This window comes from Podarcis filfolensis (genome assembly GCF_964270895.1).
Source record: "Podarcis filfolensis genome assembly, chromosome: 9".
NCBI lineage: Eukaryota > Metazoa > Chordata > Lepidosauria > Squamata > Lacertidae > Podarcis > Podarcis filfolensis.
The window spans coordinates 1,040,980-1,060,141 of NC_139610.1; the positions used below are offsets into that span (position 1 = coordinate 1,040,980).

A 19,162-nucleotide genomic window follows, 5' to 3' on the forward strand; every position below is an offset into this window, starting at 1 on the left:
TCAAGTGTCGGTAATTCTTGTTGTTTCCATTTTTGGGCCATTAATATTCTTGCCGCTGTTACTGCATATTGAAAAAGTTTATAGTCCCTTCTGTTGATCTCTCTTCCTGTTATCCCTAACAAAAAGGCTTCTGGTTTCTTTGCAAATGTGTATTTAAACATCTTTTTCAACTCATTATATATCATTTCCCAGAAACCCTTAACCTTCTTACATTCCCACCACATGTGAAAGAAAGATCCTTCTTTTTCTTTACATTTCCAGCACTTGTTACATGTTTTATACATTTTTGCTAGCTTGACCGGTGTAATGTACCATCTATATACCATTTTCATAATATTTTCCTTTATCGCGGAACATGCAGTAAATTTCATATTTTCATTCCACACTTTTTCCCAATCAGTTAGTTGTAGATTATAACCAAAATCTCTTGCCCAATGTATCATAACCGACTTAATCTCCTCATCCTTCGTTTGCCATTCCAATAAAATTTTATACATTTTTGACATTATCTTCACATCATTATTTATTATCTCTATTTGGAATTTTGATTCTTTTTCTATATATCCCCTCTCTTTAAGGTCCTTTTTAAACATTTCGTTTACCTGGAGATAATGCAAGCAGTCAAACACATAATCTTTAACTTGTTCAAATGGCTTCATTTTCCATTTCTCCCCCACTTTAGTTATCAAGTCTCCATAGGTAATCCAATTTCCTCTCATATTAATTTTCTTTACAGTCATTACCTCAAGCGGAGACAACCAGTGTGGGACTTTGGGTTCCAATATATTCTTGTACCTATCCCAAATTTCCAATATAGAACTCCTAAAAATATGATTCACAAACCCTTTATGACTTTTCTTCTTCTCCAACCATAAATATGCATGCCATCCGAATCTGTTATCATGACCTTCCAAATCTAGTAATTTAGTATTTTTTAATTTTATCCAATCCCTTAACCAACAGAGACAAGACGCTTCATAGTATAGTTTCAAATCTGGCAGGGCAAAACCTCCTCTTTCTTTCGCATTAGTTAACAACTTAAACCACTTTGCAGGTTTTTAAAAATACATTTTATTAAATAAATAAACAATAAATATAAATAAAATAACACAAGCCAAAACACAATCCATCCTGTAGATTTAAGTATCTGTCCATAGTCGCCTACTTGTTATCAGAGGCCCAGAATCCACATTCCTTTGTAAGAAAACATGAAATAATGTAAAACCATTTTTGCAGGGCAGGCAATTTTTTTTTAAAAAAAATCAATGTGTATGTGTATGTGTGTGGGGGGGTAACAAGAAATTTTCCGCACCAGGTACCACCTGACCTTCCTCTGTGTACAAGGAGCCATCCCACTGTCTTAGGGACTCTGCTCTGGATTTGTATAGGGTTTATTTAAGGAGTAATGCCTTTTCTTCTGCTGAAAATATCCCACAAGGCAGCAGAGGTTTAAGATCAGAGTTTTCCTTCTCCTAGAGGACTACTTTCCCAGGTGGATGAGTCCCATCTGCCCCTCACTTCCCTCTGCAGGACATGCAGAAACCCCCGTTGGACCCACTATTGGTCTGATCCGCTCCATCCGCCAGAGCCTGTCTTCACATGCAGGGGAAATACACTCTGGATTTCTGCAGGGTTTACTCTTTAGCCTTTTCTTCTCCAGAAGATGTCCTGCAAGGCAGTGGCTACTGATTTTTCCTCAGGGTTTACTCCCAGAGCCTTTCTTATGAATGAGTGTAGCCCCAAGGCAGTGGAGGTTTAGAACAAGAGTTTTCCCTCTCCAAAATCGGCCACCTTCCCAGGATAATGCAGAAACATAAACCTATGACTGAAACCATGAGAGGCTCAAGGAGTACCAAGGGGGGGGGGCGCTCTGATTACATCAAGGAAAATGTTCAGCCAATTAGATGTAACTCACCTCAAATTTCTTGAGAGACTTGTGGAAGAGAGAAATGTATTTTTGTTTATGTATTCAATAAAATCCCAACAAACAGAGACAAAAATGGTCACCTTTGTTTTTCCTTTCAAAATATGGGTGCAGCAGGTGAGCTTTTCATATAATGCAATTTTCTCTATATTACTCCACCATAATGAATTTGAATAGATTTGTGGAATCCTGTGTTGAAGCCATCTGAGTTGGTGGCCATTGTGGCTTTTTGTGGGCGCTGTCTCCATAGTTTAACTATACACTGTGCGAATAATTATCTTTTGTCTGTCTGTCCTGAATTTTCCAAATTTCAACATCATTGAATTTTCCTGGGTTTGAATATCATGAGAAAGAGACCTTCTCTCTCTCCTCAATGTATAATCTTTTGCACCTCTATCACGTCCCCTCCTTATTTTCCTACTATGATAGCACAGGGCATTTTGACTGGCTGGCTCAGGATATTCTGGGGTATTAAGGACAAAGAGATAGGGTGAAGACAGGGCTGTGGAAGGCTTTGAAAATAACAGCACAGAACTGGTGCTTTAGTCATCTTTGTGCTAAAAATGACATTTTTGTAACACCAAGACTTGATGGTGCGGTGTGTGCCTTAATGCAACACAGCATTGCTATATAATCAAGATGTCACAGCATCATAATGTTGCATGCTAGCTGAGAGGTCTCTCTCTCTCTCACACACACACACACACACAGCGCCATTTCATGATGGTGAAAGAATGACAAGGAAAGCCATGTGTTTGGTTTGTTTTCCCCATAATGTTAATTCAATTATTTCTGCTTCAATGAATGAAGAATTTGTTTAAAGAAGTACCAGTGATCCGCCCGCCTTATCATGTTTCGAGGCGGGCTTTGGATCTTCAGCAGCAATAGAAAGGCGCTGCATTGATGCTCAGATACACTACATTGCTCCACCTATTCCAGGGCTAAGCACTGAAAACAGGTTCCAGAATTAAGCCCTGAGAAGGCCATAGATGACCTGAAATTTCTTCATGGAACTTTCTAACCCCCAAGTGAAAGCTTTGGGGAGAGCAAAAAGTTTCATGAAATTGACTCCCGTTCTCTCTGTTGCCACCCATACTTGCTTTATGGTGCAGGCCAGTGGCGTAGCGTAGGGGGTGCAGGGGGGGCCGGCCGCACCGGGCGCAACATCTGGGGTTAGGGCATTTCCACGGGTTAGGGGGCGCAAATCCACGGGTTTAGGGGGCGCAAATTACTTGCCTTGCCCCGGGTGCTGACAACCCACGCTACGCCACTGGTGCAGGCAGCAGCAGTTCCACTTCTAGAAGTCCTGTTGCTTGCTGGAGAAGACCTTTCTTTCTTTCTTTCTTTCTTTCTTTCTTTCTTTCTTTCTTTCTTTCTTTCTTTCCTTGAAAGGCTCCAGAGTCAGGGGCGTAGGAAGGGGCTGCGGCCCACCTCAGGTGTCATCCTTGAGGGGTGTGACAAAATGGAACACCATGGGGGCCTGGCCTGCAGCGTGCCTGAGCCACGCGTCTCTCCTGGGAGTAACGTGGTGACTTGGGGCCCCGCACTGCCCGAAACGGCAGCATGGGGCTTGTGTCTGTCAGGCAGACTCCATGGGCAGCTCACCGCGCCGCCCCCTGGGGTGGATCGCTGCAGTGCCCTGTGCCCAGATTGCCGCGGCACCCCTGTGGGAGGATCGCCCCACCCCCGCCGCTCCGGATGCCAGAGCAGCTAGCTACACCCCTGTCCAGAGTGAAGGCACAATGCATTGCCATCTCTCTGACTTGGTTTCATGACACTTAGTTTACTGCCCTTGCTCTCACTTGACTTCATGACAATTCCATGATGCATCCAGAGTGAAGGCAATACTCCCTGCTTTTACTTGGGATATTTTCAAGTAAAAGAAAGGAAGAAGGGCTCCTTCTTCAGGGCTCCAGCAGGGCTCCTGATGCTATGTTTGCATGATACTGCCCTCTCTGCCAACATGCCCCTCCTCCTCCCCATAAGCAGCAGTGACTCACCTGATGGGAGGTCAGGAAAGTGCCTCCATCCCCCATGCCAGGGGTGTACAACCTGTGGCCCTCCAGATGTTTCTGGACTACACCTCCTATTAGCCACAGCCAGCACAGCTGTGATGACCTGGGATTCAGATTCGGATGCTGAACCTGAGGAATCCCAGCCTGCACAGGATTCCCTGCCTCCAGAACCAGCTGAGCTGGGGCTGGGGCATGAGCCCGAAGGGTCCTCACCTGTGCTGGATCCTCAGGTGCAGACACCAGCTGAGTCTGCTCTGGCTCCTGAGGGGGTGGAGGACCCCTTGCCTGCAGGTGCTCCACTCTCAGCCCCGTCAGGGGAGGCTGAGGTTGCCTCTGGGTCCGGTAGCCCTCCAGCTTCTCCTGAGCTGCAGAGGCTCAGGGCAGAGAGGCGGAGGGAACTAAGTTCCCACAGGAGGAGTGCTCGCCTCCAGGCCAGGAGAGGTGAGTCACCTGAGGATCAGGGCCGCCCTGTGCCTCGGGGCAGATAAAAGCCAGCCAGCCTCAGTCCCAAGTTGTGGGAGCAATTTCGTTGGTTGTCAGTTCCTGCCTGAACCCTGTCCTGCTATCCTGCCGGAGCTCCTGACCTCACCACCTACCTGCCCTGCATCCAGCTTCAGCTTCTTTGGACTGTCTCCTTACTGCACCTTTGACCTCGGACTGGACTCGGACCTCACCTCTTGGTTAGCCCACGGGACCAGCACAATAGCCATTGATCAGGAAGGTGGGAGGTGTAGTCCAGAAACATCTGGAGGGCCCCATGTCATCAACAACTGGAAAAAAGGCCACCAGGAACTGAATGTGTGCTCACTGCCACTCTAAATCTTGCTCGTTTTGTTCACGCCCCTCCAAAATTGCCCCAATGCCAACCTGACTTTGTGTCATGCAAAGATGCACCAAATTTGTGTGTGTGCATGTGTGTGTGTGCATGCAGATGCATTGGGGCTGGGTGGGGGTTTCAGCTCTGCTCTAGATAAGACCTTCTCCAGATTGAGCCATGGCTTTGGTGGCGATGTGCTGTGGGTATAACCTCACTTGGCGTTTATGTCTGTGCCATGAGATTTCATTCATTAATGCTTTGTGAAGTCTGCTGTGATTGTTGAATGGGGATTGCTATGTAGAGAATGATTAGAGGGCTGGAGAACCCTGCTTGCTGCAGGAGAGAGAATTCATCTCCGTCTTTTTAGTTTACCAGATAAAAAGGTGAAGAGGTGACTTAATGATGCCTCATCAGGGCCTTCCCAGGGAAGAAGAGTATTGGGGACTAAAGAGCAATTTCATCCAAAAGAGTGGAGAGAGGCAGAACAGAAGCTGAGATCAGCATGGCACTGACGTCTCTTGACAAATTCAAGGAAGGAAGGAAGGAAGGGCTAAGGATGATTCATTGTTTTGGAACACTTTCCCATGCCTGGGATGGGCTGGCAAGGTTTATTTTCTTCTCTTTTACATTGCAGTTCTCAGCCTTCTAAAGATGTAATTCATGGATTGGACTGAGGGCATAATAAGTGATGAACATTGCACCAGGAGTGTCTGGTGCAGGCAGCAATAGAATCGTGGAATCGTAGAGTTGGGAATGACCCCAAGAGTCATCTAGTCCAACCCCCTGCAATCCAGGAATCTCAGCTAAAGTCTCCATGACAGATGGCCATCCAGCCTCTGCTTAAAAGCCTCCCGATGACTGTTAGCTCCTTCTCCCTTAGTCTCAGTATTACCTTGTGGAATTCAACAGGGAGTAGGGGGACAAAAGCAGAAGTAGTTGGCTCTGCCTGTCATTGGCTCTGGCCCCACCCCATTGGACTCCCTGCCTCCCACCCTACCAGTCCAAATGGGCACCAGCCAACACTCCATGGCACTTTACAAAAAAAATGAGAGGATACATCTCTGCCCTGAGGGACAAGAGAGACATGAGAGAGAAGCAGAGGCAGAAGAGAATCTATTGCTGCTGACCTCTTGGTCATATCCTCAGAACCCAATATGGCAAAGAAAAAACCCCATTGATTGTTAGTATCATATTTTTATTGTATTGTATGTTGAAAACTTTCAGTAAAAAATCAGATAAAATGAAAGAAACTCACTAAGCCTGGGTTCTCTTTCTTTGTCTTTCTGGACTGTATTTTGAAATATTAGACCCTTATTCAGAATTTGAAATAAGCCAATGGAATTGCTCATTGCTAGGTCTGGAACTTTTTGTCAACTGTGTATAAAGTCTCCAAGCTGATGCCATCTGCCTGGGAACTGGAGTTGGCGTATTCTCTTGGTGCCAAGAAGGTTCATTCAAGCTGTGTTTCCATTTATACCGTCCCTCTCCCTCTTCTTCTTCACTTTCAATACATATTTTATTATATAAAGGCTTTGGTTGACATTGGTAAGTACACTTGCAATGGCGGTTCTCTTGTGTTCTTTCAAATACAGTGGAATAATTTTTTAAAAAGCTTATGAAGTCTTTGCCCCTCCTCCCAGTTGCTCAATTTTCAGGCCACAAAGCCAGGAGCTTTGATATCTGTGTTATAAGGAGCAATTGTTCAGACCAGGCTGCAATCTGGAGGCATCTTACTGCCTTACTAAGGCTAAGAAGGTCAGGTTCTGGTGAATAGCTGTGTGCATGATCACCAGGGAATCCTCATGCACATTGCCTTTTGTTGAGTGAAGAAAGATGGCACATAAATTAATAATAAAATAAATAAATAAATATATGAAATATATAAAAAATAAATTACATAAGAAGTATAGTATGGATATCAAAGAAGCCTTTATAGCTGTTGCTGAAATTCTCCCCATTGGACAGGTTTCTCTGCACCATAGCAGGGATGGAGAAACTGTGACCCTCCAGGACTCACTGGGTATAATAAGTGATGAACATTGCACCAGGAGTTTCTGGTGCAGGCAGCAATAGAATCATGGAATCATAGAGTAATGGCTCCCTGGCCATTACTCATGCTGACTGAGGCTGATGGCAGTTGGAGACGAACAACTTCTGGGTTCCCCACTCCTGCACTATAGGGAAGACCCTTATACTGACCCATTGCTTCATTGAGCTGGCTGGCCCTTGCCCACACTGGCTGGCAGCACATCTCCAGGGGTTCAGGCAAGGGATTTTCCCAGTTATTTCCAGAGAAGCTAGCATTTGATCCTTTTGCATGTACAGTCATACCTTGGGCTACAGACGCTTCATGTTGCGTGATTTCGGGTTATGCACTGTGCCGAACCCGGAAGTACCGGAACAGGTTAATTCTGGGTTTCGGCACTTGCACATGTGCAGAAGCGCTGAATCAGGACCCACGCATGTGCAGAGGGTTGCGAACGCTGCAGGTTACGAACGTGCTTCCCGCACGGATCACGTTTGCAACCTGAGCGTCCACTGTATACAAATATATACTGTTGGTATGAAATAAGAAGAAACAGAGTTTACTTAATCTTTTAGTTCCTCTTGTTTATTGGAATGTTGTCATCTGTGCCTACGTGTGCATTCATTAAACATTCCTAAAATAAATGCAATCTTGTTTAATATATATGGATATTTTTATGCTGAAAATTCCTTCCATGGTTCCCCACCACCACCACCATTGCCCATCAAATAACACACAAATAGAGACCGAATCTGAGAAGCATTCAAGAGATGTTTTTAAAGTGAAATTCTTACGGATAGGGTGCAGGGATTCTGTTGTGCTTACCTTATCTTTAAGGTGATGAAAGGATTTTGTGAATGTCCTTCCTTTCGTTCTACAAATCATCTGATGCAGCCTTCCCAAGTGCCCTCACTTCTTGGAATTCTTCAGATGGGCTTTCAAGTGTGGGAAGCCCATTATGGTCCTGTCAGCTGCACTCCTGATCAGCAAACACACTGATCTCAGGCACTTGGTAGACAACCTTCATGGCCCCTGTCAAAGTCCAGGGGAAGATGTCCCAATGCAACTCCTCTCATGGAGCTTTTTTTAAATCAGGGAGTGGGGGAGAAATGTTTAATGGAAAGAACACACAGCTGTGAGCCACCTCATGGTGAGAAGGTAAGCTCAGCCATGTACCCACTGAAATTATAAAGAAACAATCTCTGCATAAAATAATTTACAGAACAATGCAAAAGTGAAGTGCTGAGTGAGATGTCACTTCTGCTGGTCAACATGCTGGTGGGGATTTCAGTGTGCCAACTCAAGCCTGGTGAAGTTGATGGGCCCCATTCTGGAGGGGACTATGGATTCAGCAGATCCAATATTTCCTCTGACACATAGTGTTCTGTTTTGGGGGCTATTGCCAGCAGAAACAACACAAGTGGTATATATTTGGGGGCTCTCAATACAGGAGTACAACAAGGTGCTGTTCCATCCTAACATCCTCCATCCAGTGAATCTGAGGGTTAGGATTTCTCTGCTAATCATTCCACTGCATTGCAATTTTCTCAGCCTCTTTCCACCAATGATCCTGCTATTGACTTTGCTTCAATTGCTTTCATTCCATGCAGCTTTAATCACAGCTTTCCAACTCAAGAGTGATCCAAGAAGACTTGCAGTTTTATTTTGTTTGGATGGAGAAATGCCATCTTCGAGAACGCTTGCATTAAAATTGCTGCTACCTCCCTTGTCTACTTCATTGCAGCTGTAATCTCTTAAAATTCTAATTGTGATGACATTTTCTCCTCAGCACATGACTGGAAAGCAAAGGAGAGGATCACACCCACTGCACCCCTAGAAGCCAATCAGCTTGCATCCTGACACGATCTTCCTTGGGTAAGTGGGGGTTCTTCTCGTAGCACATGAGACTAGTTGAAACATGGAAAGCTCCACTGTATGTTACCTCGTTCATGGTGTGGACTTGTCTGCATTAATCAAAGCGAGGGCATTGTATCTGTTCTAGGCAAATGTGGTGCCTGCCAGGTGGACTCCATCTCCCCTCAGCCTTGGCCATTGAGCCGGGGGTGGTGAGAGCTGCATTTCACCTGTAGCTGATGGACTTCACGTTGGCTACCCCTAATCCAGGCTTGGGTCGTTTACTTTGGTTTTTACTGGATCCTGGGATCTACTAGACAGAGCCAGGTGCAAAACAGTGGCTGAAGTGGGCATCCTTTCTGTTGTGTGTTCAGGATCATATGTGCTCACAATGGTATTGAGGCAATTATGTGTGGTCCCACTTTCAGTACAGTGGATTCAGGGTGGTCTTCCTGCTTCATTTCCAATCAGAGCATATATATCCCAGAACTTTCTATAACTTTTCATGCCCCAAATGTTCTAGTCTGGGGGGGGTGTTGTCCCATTTTTGTTGTGTTATATTGCAAAAGTGACCCTTCAAACAGCAATAACTCAACAACATTGTAGAAGTATTGCATAACAACTAATAAATCAGAATGATGTGTGGATGGTCCAGGGGATGGACTATAAATTCATAGCCATTATGTCTATGACTTGTTGCAGAATACAGCTGCAAAAGAACACCACCAGTTTTGAGGCTCTCTGAGCAGATGTACCTCTGACCATAGGCTTAGCCCAGGAATAGGCGATCGGTATGAGAACCAAGCTCACAAGCCTTTTCAAACAAATATCACTTCTGGTTCCCACCCACCTGCACCTGGTTATGCAAGACTTTGATTAGGGGTGCACTTTAAAATACATTTTGTTGTGTTGTTGTTTTTATTTTGATTATGTATTTTGTGGTTTTATATTCTGATTTTATTCTGTGAACCACCCTGAGACCTCCAAGTATAGGGCAGTATATAATTTCAAATAATAATAATAATAATAATAATAATTAATAAATACTTTTGAACTGTACCACAGGGCTGTTTGTCTGGTCATATTATTGAATGTTCCCCACAAAAAAGTCTCTGAATGTGGTAAACAAACACATCTGGCAGATTATACTGAACCTCCCCCCCCCACTCTGATGTGTTAATTTGCCATATACAGTGGTCCCTGTAGTTACGAACTTAATTCGTTCCGGAGGTCCATTCTTAACCTGAACCTGTTCTAAACTAGAGGCATGCTTTCGCTAATGGGGCCTCTTGCTGCCGCTGCACCGCCGGCACACGATTTCCCTTGTCATCTTGGGGCAAAGTACTCAAGGTAACTCTTCCAGGTTAGTGGAGTTTGTAATCTGAAGCGTTTGTAACCTGAGGCGTTTGTAACTTGAGGTACCACTGTACGGGGAGTTCTTTCTGGGTAAGTGCATTCAAAATATGACCACAGTCCAGCATTCTGCTACTTCATTCTACATAATGTAGTTGTGGTCCAAATTTGTTGCAGAATGCAATGGTAGTTGACTAGTATGCAGCATTCTGGAGCAGATTCCCCCAGGTGCTGGAGGACTACAACTCCCCCCGTCCCATGCCGTTGGCAGGGCTGGTTGCGGGTGATGTGGGTTGTAGTCTAGCAATGTCTGGGGACCCAATGGGAGGAGATGCTGTTTTCAAGCAAAGATAGGGAAGTCCATTGTCAAATGCTTCCCTGCACTGAAAACATGTAGAAAACTAGCTCACTAGAGGGATGTTGAGGCAACAACTTTTCAGTGTGCTATGTCTCTGCCTGCAGGGAAATTTTAGTGGAGATTTTAATTTGATGAACATTAGGAATGTTATCACCCCACCTGGGGTCAGAAATGTACCATCTATTGGACCAGAACGTTTCATTTTCAACCCTGCAGTGATTGAGGGCAGGAATCAGAGATTCAATCTAAATGTTTTTTTTTTGGGGGGGGGGGAAACTGTGGCGCTCCAGGTGTTGCTTTAGTCCCCATCACTCGCATCCACATAGCCCAGCAACTTCTGGGAGGCCACAGGCTCTCATCTTGTGATTATTGTAATGGAAGTACCGGTAGATAATGTTTGCGGGAGCTTTCCAATGAAAATTTTCCGTCGACCTTGGTTGACTCTGGTTATGTATGTTGCCTTTTCAGCAAAGGCGGTGTTGAGCGGGTGAAGGATAGACCTTGTGTGTATTCCTCTCTCCTCTGCCAATTGAGTGTGGCTTGGCGTCTCCTTGTGCCTTTCTGCAGGGGGCAATGGGAGTCGGAGGCTTCCTTTCTCAACAGGAACAACAAAGTGAGCCCTCTCACTGCTGAGCTGTGCAAGATGTCTCTGTTACAGTTACAGTCACACACACACACACACACACCTTTTTTGCTCCCAGCTTCTCTTTTCTTCTTCCAGCCTCTCTCTTCCCAGGACAGTCAAAGGAGACAAGAGCAGGTTGTGGTTTGTACAGTACATACCAAATCCTAGACTAAAATCTGTGAACTGTCAGCTTGATGCAGGTGGTGCGTGAGACAGCAAACATCAGAGCTGACTGGGCTTAGGCAATTTCTCAGCATGACAGCTCTCTGGAGGGAACAAAGGGATCTTTCAATGCAGAACAAAATTTACTTCCTTAATGAAAAACATCAGGATGATTCAAGCATCCCCTCCACAGCAAGTTGGGGGCTAAGGCTGGGAAGTCGTACTGGAGCACGACTCATCTGGTTTATGTTAGCAAAAGGTGCTGTGATCTCTGGCTATGTTAGAAGCAGAGAAATGTAGTTATTAGTGTTCCCAGTGGGAGCCTCTAGGAATGTCCTGCACCAAATCTCATTCCAAAAGGTATCATTGATTCTGTCCTAGGGTCAGAGGAAAGGCAATGTCCTAGTTCTGCTCCTATTGCAGTGAAGAAGAAGAAAGCAGTATGGGGACTTTGAAGGATGAACCAGCAGAAACAACTCTCACACATGACGTATTTTAGTCCTTGCACCATGTTCTCCCTTCCTACGAGCTAGGCAGGCTTAATATGCCTCGTGTGCAAGTATAATGGGCAGGCTACTTTATGATTTGCAGCGCACATTCTATCTGTTTGGATAGGGCTGAGAGGAGAACCACTGGCATCAGGGTAACGATGGAGGAGAAATTTGGTCCCAAACTGGTTCGTGGATCAGAACGCATTTGGGCTACACCCTTCTGCGGATTTTGTTGTGCAGTTTTGGGGCACAGAAGTGACACCCCAAAATATGTGTTGTTGTTTAAAAAATTGGTATGAACTGTGAACAAATGGGCTGAAAAGTACTGATAAATTAATATTTTTCCTTAAAAGTGCACACAGCATGTACCGTTAAAATTCTTCACCAACGTGGGATGGAGTTGATGTAGGATTGACTGCAGGGCCGTCTGTACCCCGGGGATGCAAGGGGTGCGGTGCACCCGTGCGCTGAATTCCGGCGGGCGCCAAATGTATTCTGGGGGATGCCAAATGTATACCTACTGTATACTGGTCCCTCTTGATCAGTGGCAGTGAAAAGCAATGGAGCGAAAGCCCCTGCCCCCTCCTCCATCGCTCTGTTACTCCGCAGTGTCAAATATTCCAAATGAGTCAGGAAACAAAAGCAGTTATTTCCATTGCGTCATTGTTACAGGTGAGCGATTTTCTTTCCCCCTTCCCAAGAAAGCTCAACAATCTTGGCTTTTCCTTTTCCCCTCCCCCCAAAAAGCTCACCAACTTTGAGTTGCCCCCCCCCAACAAAAATTCTGGGGACGGCTAAACTAAATTTGGGGGCGCTGGGCGGATCTTTGCACCCTGGTGGTGCATATGCTAAAGACGGCCCTGATTGGCTGTAGCTGAAACTGAAATGGGACAGAATGAGGCTGCTCAGTCCATCTCTGTGGTGGAACAGAGTTTCCTGTAACATATGTTGTGAACCGCCCTGACATCTGCAGATAAAGGGCAGTATACACATTTAATAAATAAAAATATGTGGTTGGGAAACCTCAGGCCCAGCAGCCAAACGTGGCCCTCTAAGCCTCTCTATTTGGTCCTCATGAGTCTCCCCCACCCCACCCCACCTGAAGCCACACCTCTTCTTCCCCAGGCCACACCCCTTCCTGACCCTGCTTTGCACTTTCCTTGGGTGTTTCTACCTGGCTACAGGGCATCCTTGAACTCCAATAAACCTGAACTCTACTTGCATATCTGGATGGGGGGGAGGGGGGAGCGTGTGTCAAGAGGCCTACTGAGAAATTTACTTTCTTGTTCCACGCACTTTTGCCTGTGACCCCACCCACCAGCACCATATACTCCCCAGAAAGATGCCCATAAAGGAATGCAGCTGTCTGCTGAAAAAAATCCGCCCTCCCAGCTCTAGCAGAAGCAGTGATAGACAAAGCCATGATAGGAACATACTTTGGTGAACCCATTCTCCCACTTCAAAGGTGACCACATGATCCCCTCTCTCTGCCCATTTCAGGCTGGTTCAGCTGAGCAATGATGACTGGCCCAAATTCATCCAGAGAGCTTCATTCAGAAACAACAAATTCAACGTTTTCTTGAATCATAGGTGCTATACTAATAATCACACTAATGGGGGCTTTCTGACCAATCCTTAAAAAAAAATATTTTAACATCCTTCTCCCAAAACTGAACATGCTCAATAGTCAAAGAGTGGAAACCACAAAACCAGGCGGAGGGGAGGTCTCTTGAATGCCTTAAAAGTAAAGGGACCATTAGGTCCAGTCGTGTCTGACTCTGGGTTGCAGCGCTCATCTCGCTTTATTGGCCGAGGGAGCCAGCGTACAGCTTCCGGGTCATGTGGCCAGCATGACTAAGCCGCTTCTGGCGAACCAGAGCAGCGCACGGAAACGCTGTTTACCTTCCCGCCGGAGCGGTACCTATTTATCTACTTGCACTTTGAGTGCTTTCGAACTGCTAGGTTGGCAGGAGCAGGGACCGAGCAACGGGAGCTCACCCCGTCACAGGGATTCGAACTGCCGGCCTTCTGACCAGCAAGTCCTAGGCTCTGTGATTTAACCCACAGCGCCACCCGCATCCCCTTGAATGCCTTAGCCTCCACTAAATTTCACTTAAGCCCAACCCAGAGTGATTCTGGAATGCCTTAGATGAGAGAAAAAACATTTGGAATTTCAGGGAAAGAATATAGATGAAATACATGGTGGCATTTTTTCAAGTGACAAGAGCTGGTCACTAATATAAATATTTGCATAACTTAATGTAACTTACGTTAAATAGCAGACAACGAGACAAAGAGTGTACTTTGTACACTGAATGGCAACAGAATGGAAACAGCACAAATTAGGATTAATACAGGTTGGAATGGAAATTGCTCCCTTTCTGCAATATTCTTCATTCCCAAAATGAAGAGGGAATGTGTACAACTTGCCACATTAATTGCATGTAGAACTAGTCATTCTCCAGTATGGCTATAAAAGAGAAAAGTACAGACCAGTAGGCAGGGCTGTCTTAAGCATATCTGGTGCTGTGGAGCAAAGATCCCTCCCTCCCCCCCCCCCCCCCGTTTCCCAGAGTTGTCGGCCTTTTTTAAGGGGCAGGACACCAAACTTGTTGACCTTTTTTTGGGAGCTGACACCACACTTACACATTATATCTAACAAGCCCTTAGAACAAATGAAAATGAAAAGGCAGAAGAAAATCTAATGAAGTCCTCAATTCCAAAGCAAGACTCATTCAAGACTCAGCAGTTCTTCTAATTCATCCTCATGATTCAAATCACCACATATCAAAAAGTTAAAGCAATCACCAGTTTGTTGTTCTTTAAATAAACTAATAAAGGCACAGAGAATGAAGTTCCTGGCCAATTGGTGTTTAAGTACGAAGCGGACATTTTTAAATGTTGTGGGGGGGTGGGGGTGGGGATAAAGCAGTGACATCCTGAACCTAAATAGGACCCAAAACTTGGGTCACAAAGGCTGCAGCCCTAACTGCACTTACCTGAGAGTAAGCACTGCTGAATCTAATAGGGCCTTACTTCTGAGTAGGCAGTAGCAAGACTGCAGCAAGAAACACAGTTGGGAATTAGGGCTGTTTTAAGTCTCAGCCAGAGGAAAATATAATATTGGAGATTAGGGAGAAAGGAATATGAATAGATTGGGGGGAGGGGGCTGACGAGAGACCAAAAACCACAGGTAGCAAGATAAGGCACACTTTCTGGGGAGCAAGTCTCGCACACAGTTGCTTGGGGCGAGGACTGCAGAGGGACCATAGTTGTGCGTGTGTGTTTTTCAGAAAAACGTAGAATTGGAAGGGACCCTGCAGGTCATCTAGCCCAACCCCCTGCAATGCTTTTTAGCTTGCATTGATCTCAGAAACCTTCAGTGCCTTTTTTTTTAGTTGAATAGGCAATTAACAGGCTTGTTTCACAAATAAGGGAGAAGGAGGGTTGCTGGCTTGGTTTGGTTTGCCTTTGTTCTAGTTTCTAGCATGTGCTTAATGCCGTAGTTTCAGGCTGTGAGCCACCCTGATATCTATGGGTGGAGGGCAGCAGTAGTAGTAATGGTGATGATATTTTTCGCAGGGCTTGGAGTGAGTGGGTGATGGCCAGCTGCTGGAATGAATGGGGTCGGTGCTAAATGGTCTGGCTTGCTTTACAATCCTAGGGACCCTGTTGGGAGGGCGGAGAAGGAGCCCACCCCCCCAAGAAGAAGAAGAAGAAGAGCGATGGGAGGAAGCTTCCCTTCCTCGGGATAGAGTTGCCCGTAACATTAAACACAGGGCACGATTCCAGGGAGAGAAAGAAACCAGGGCAGCGGCTGCTGCTACTCATGGCTGGGGCTCAATGTAGCTGAACAGGACGGGCAGGGGGACCCTGCAAGTAGGGCTGCAAATCCAGCTAGGAGGCTCCATAGCCAGAGAAAGAAAGGGGGCGAGTGGGGGGCCCTCTCTTCTTCTTCTCCTCCTCCTCCTCCTCCTTCTCCCTCCCTCCCTCCTTCCTTCCTTCCTTCCTTCCTTCCTCGCACTCCGCTTCCCCCTCACAAATCACCCGCCCCCCTCTTCCCACAGGGCAGGCAAAAGAGAGAGAGAGAGAGAGCTGCAGGCCAGCCAGCCATATACCGGTAGTTGATGGGGCGCAGCTTCCATCCTAAGCCCCTGCAGGGATCGTTCTCCTCCTGCGGAGGCTTGGGAGGCAAGCTGCACACCAGCCAGTCATATGGTTGCGAGGCGCAGCTGGCGGGTGCAAGGAAAGGGGAGTCGGCCGGCAAAGCCGCGCAGCTCCCCCACTCTCTGGGGTGTCCAGTAAGCCCAAGGCGCCAGTAATCCCAATAGGAAAGACGCCTCTGCCAGTAGGTTCTTTCAAGAGATTACATCAGTAGTCCTAATATGGTTGGAGATGGTGCTCTGATGGGATTGTTTTGAATGAAAATGACGTAACTCTACTGACGAGTGAGCCAATTGTGATAGGGTTGGATTTAGCCAGGACGCTCACAGAACAGCTTTATAGAGGAACACCTCTTGATCTGCTGGTGTTCTCATGGATATATCCTTCCCATCATTTTTCATGCCCATGACACGTTCTGCAGCTATAATCAGCATGATGGAGTGTGTTTGATGTGCAGGCGCCATAGGGAAGAGGACTAATGATCGCCAATCATCTTAGCACTTCATCATCAGAACATTAACAGATAGTGGGTTCCTGGTATTGTCATTCAGCCGGTGTGTGTTTGCCAATTCCAGGTCAAGCCATCCTTTTGCCATCCCGTCCCATAACTCAGACATGACTGGCAGTGAAGGGAGCTGGTGGAAAGGGATGCTTGAGGAATTCATTCTTGGTAAAACTTGAAAACTGACTTGTTGCAGCTCCCAGAATGATACATGGAATAAAATGTAGTTTTCTGCATTCTGGAAATGTTGCAAAATGATTATTGGCTCAAAATGTGTATAAAACATCATTTTGGTATATGGTTATGGAATGGAATAGAATTATGAATGCATGCATGTGAAACTGACATACTGTTGGTCAGAAACAGACTGATCCATCTATAGGTGGATTGCTGCAATCTGCATGTTTGTGGTCAGAAATGGAAATCAGTCAAGCAAATAGGAGTAGTATTTGTTCAATAGCTCTTGTTGTTTTGAAGCCCATGAACAATATGTAATTAATGATGGCGGTTTGGTGTTTTTTTACTAGCTTTGAGGTTTCCTTTACATTGAAATGAAAGCAAGTTACATAGATAGTTGTGCAGCTTAAGGTACATTGAATAGTGGGCAGTGAGACAAAGTGTAGCATTTGGCAGAAACAGAACTGCAGAAGAATGGAAAAAGCACTAATTGCAATTAATACAGGTTGAAATGGAAATTGCTCCCTTCCTGAGCTGCAAAGTCTTGAGAGGGTCACCTGCCTGATTTCCTAGAGACAATATTTCCACTGTTCCGTTCCTTTTTCTTTCATGGGCTTGCACTTGAATGCTGGTTTATTTTGCTGGTGGCTATTAGAAACAGAATGCCAGACAGGGCTCTCCATATGTCTTTTCCGAGTTACTCCTCCCTCACTGACCACTTTGCTTTGGAGGGGTGGACAGAAGCCCATAAGTAATGCTCTTCCTGGCTCAGCTCAGTCTGGACCTGCTCTCCTTTCTTCACTAAAGCTGCTTACATGAGGACTAGGAACTTGCTGCCATTAACCTTAAAGGCCAGGATTCTCAGCATGGCTATGCACCAGATGAGGCTGAACTTTGAGCCAAATGGGGCATATTGAGATGGACACAGGTACAGGCCGCCATAGACTGCTGAAGCAGGGCATGCCATTTTAAGGGTGTGTGTGAAACTTAATTTTTGCTGAAGGCTGAGTTGGATGGCTCAGAACAAGCCACTGGGCATGAAGGAGAGACTGGCATGGGGCAGGGTACCCTGTGAAAAGGCCCAAACCTACCCTGACCACTGGCTATGTCTTCCCAAGAGAAAGGATGAGCTTGCAGCTTGACTCCTCTTCCTGCCTAGGTCCATCCCTCTAGCAGTGCTCCTGCCTAGCGATGCCAGAATCCACTGGCTGTTGTCAAAGAAATTTCACGTGGCAGACTATGCATAAAAGTATATTGGATTGTGCATTTTGGCCAAGGACTCTCTGATTCTCATGGTGTCAGAGACCACTCTCTCAGGTGTCTGAATAAGATGAATCTATGCAGTTTTGTTTTATTTCCACAGCTCTGTGAAAACATCGGACAGTGGTATTTCTGCCAGGGGGAGCTCGTATATATCCCCAAAATGGGGCATTTCATGGGCAGAGAGACAGTTGGGAGGGAATCAAACTTGGCTAAGCAAAGATCCAAAAAGCAGAATGGGGAGGAATTGGAGGGAGGAAGCAAGTGTAAAGGGGAGAGAGCAATGACATTTCCATGCTCTCAGCAGGGTATGCTCATATTTTGAAAAGCGCTCTCTCCCCTCTCCTCTCCTGCCAGGTGCGGCAGACTTTGAAAATGCCTTCACTCACACACACAGCCCCCCATGCCCCCCCCCCAGGTCTTCCCCTCTGCAAAGAGGCAGAAGATAGGGAGCCAAGCTACTCTGAAAGGGCCCTGGGCAAAAACGGCAGCCAGGCCAGGCAAAAAAACCGGCAAGTTAGCTGCAGGCCCATTGCTCCTTTAAGAGCAGCTTAAATTGGGACTCCTCCTAGCAAAAGGGAAAAACATGACAGCTTAATTGGTGATCCTGGAAATTCAGGGCAGTCGGAGAGTATAAGATCAGTGCTTTCTTTAAAAAAAAATGTTTAGGGGTACTCTCATTTTCCTACTCATATTGAAATACTGTCCCCTCAATGAGGCCCAAACTTAGACGCACAAAATGTTTAGGGGTATGCGTCCTCCTGCACCCCCCCCCCAGAAAAAAGCACTGTTTGTAATACACATCATTTACACATTCATTGACATGTAATGACTGCTGTCCTAAACAGGAGCCTCTTCCCTTTTGTTTATTCCGAAGTATCCTTCATTGTTTTCTGAGTGCATATAACTTGTCAGTTGGGAGCAGAAGTCTATATGCAAAAACAGCTAATGAACTGGGTGGGATTTGCTTCTGAGTAGGCCTGAAGATTGCAGCCAGAAATGGCTTTGTAAGGCACCATTAGCCACTTTAACTTTGCCTTTAAGGTTCCTGGAGTCTCTTTGTTGTTTGTGCTGCAAAAGACTAACAGAGCTGCCCCTCTGGAATTTCATTAACATTGAAAGGGAGCACACAGGGAAGGTAATTGATTTGTAAATATCTGTGGATGGAGGAGATATGCATGTCTGTTGGGTGCTACAATTGTGCAAAATAAAGCAATTACACTGGGAGGGGAAAATACCAGTGAACGGAGATTGTAATTTTGCAAGGATCCTGAGCGTTAGCTGTTAGCATTCCCAAGCCCAGCGCCCTCACAGAACTAGAATTCTCAAGATTCCCTGGTGAGAAAGAACTCATTTTAAAGCAGCCTGGTCTGTATGGGAGACATGCCCTCCATTGCTGAAATGAAGGAAAAGATCAAATGGAGAAAGGAAAGG

At 45.8% G+C, this 19,162-nt stretch overlaps 2 protein-coding genes across 2 annotated transcripts in view; one reads left to right on the plus strand and one right to left on the minus strand.

Moving 5' to 3' along the window:
- Window positions 1–19,162, plus strand: part of LINGO1 (leucine rich repeat and Ig domain containing 1) — a 540,338-nt gene that overhangs the window by 346,731 nt on the left and 174,445 nt on the right. The window contains exon 3 of the mRNA XM_083630438.1: window positions 8,572–8,657. The gene's annotated coding sequence lies outside the window, so the exon portion shown is untranslated. The remainder of the gene's footprint in view (window positions 1–8,571; window positions 8,658–19,162) is intronic.
- Window positions 1–19,162, minus strand: part of RCN2 (reticulocalbin 2) — an 810,887-nt gene that overhangs the window by 68,241 nt on the left and 723,484 nt on the right. The window lies entirely within an intron of this gene.